Raw genomic sequence first — 1,519 nt, 5'->3', positions numbered from 1 at the left:
ATATATATATATATATATATATATATATACATAAATAATATGTATAAGTCAAATAATCACTGGTATCGATTTGTTCAACTAAAACGCTTCAAGGTGGTGCTCCAGCATGGCTGCAGTCAAACAAGTATTAAGAAACGAAAAAAAAAAAAATTAAGACGAAACAATGTCAGGATGGGGCACAGGTGCCTAGTTGTCGTTGTTGTTGTTGTTGTTGTTCTTATGATAACATTCGCACTGCGTAGATGAACAAAGCCTTCCATTTAGCACTCCCTAGTTTCTTTCTAGGAAAGCAGCATTTTCGTTTTCTTTTTCCAGTAAATTCTTTTCACTTTAATTAAGCTGAAACGAAGACGATCGAGTTTGTGTTATAATAAGCGTTTGCCGAGTTTTACTTGGCAAAAAACAAATAGAAGAAACCTTCCTAAACAGAATTTTCACTTCTTTCATAAGGAAATCATTTTTCTGCATTTTATAACATAAAACACATTTTAGTTCCCACAAAAACAGGTCTCCAACCGCCCACCCCTCCTCCACCTCCCACGCACGGGATTGCCTTATTACACGCTTTCTTTCTTTCTTTTTTCTTATCTTTTACTTGTCTCAGTCAGTAAAAGTGCGGCCATGCTGGGGCACCACTTTGTAGCGTTTAGTCAAACAACATCAATCTCTGTACTTTCTTTCCTTTTCTTTTTTTTGTTTTTCATTTTTTTTTCGCAAAGCCCGGTACTTATTCCATCGATCCCTTGTAGCTGAAGCGCTATGTCACAGGGACATAAACAAACCAACAACGGTTGCCAAGTAGTAGTGGGACACACACACATAGGTAAGGTGTGCAATGGACTCTCTCGTCGTTGGACGACGTATGAGGGTTCGACAATCCCTTACTGAACAACCACACAGATCATATGTTTGTAGTGATCAAATGTTTGGGTCGCACATTAGCGCCCTCTCTCCACCAAACTGACGTTGTCTGAACAGGCACACGGCGTGCCACACGTCAGGTGTAAAAGTTATCGCAGACGAGCGTGGGATGAAGTGTTTTGCTGAAGAACACATCGCACCAACTGGTCTGGGAATTAACACCATTATCTTGCGGTCGTGAGTCCAACACCCTCCCCACTGGGCCAAGTGCCCTTTTTCTCTCTCTCTCATGCACGCACATAGGCAGAGACTAGGCGATTGCTTGACTTTGGCCATGTCATCATGTAAGGATTTGAAGAAGGGGTTGAAAAACGAAGTTGGAAAGTTGAAACTTTACCTCTTTAACAGTGTTCCATAAATCAACCTTGAAGCTCTTAAGATCCTTGAACTGGGGAGGGCACTTTCAAGATTTGAAGCCAAACTTGTCAGCAGGTGTTGTAGTGGATGGATTCTCATAGAAGGCCTTCCAGTGCATGTACTTGACAATGCTTCCTCAAATCTCTACTTATCTCTCTCCCTCTCTCTCTCTATCTATCTATCTATCTACCTATCTTCTCTCTATCTATCTATCTATCTGCACACACACACACACACACAC

Source organism: Octopus bimaculoides, chromosome 25, assembly GCF_001194135.2.
Source record: "Octopus bimaculoides isolate UCB-OBI-ISO-001 chromosome 25, ASM119413v2, whole genome shotgun sequence".
In the NCBI taxonomy this organism is placed as follows: Eukaryota; Metazoa; Mollusca; class Cephalopoda; order Octopoda; family Octopodidae; genus Octopus; species Octopus bimaculoides.
Note: the sequence above shows the minus strand (reverse complement) of the source record.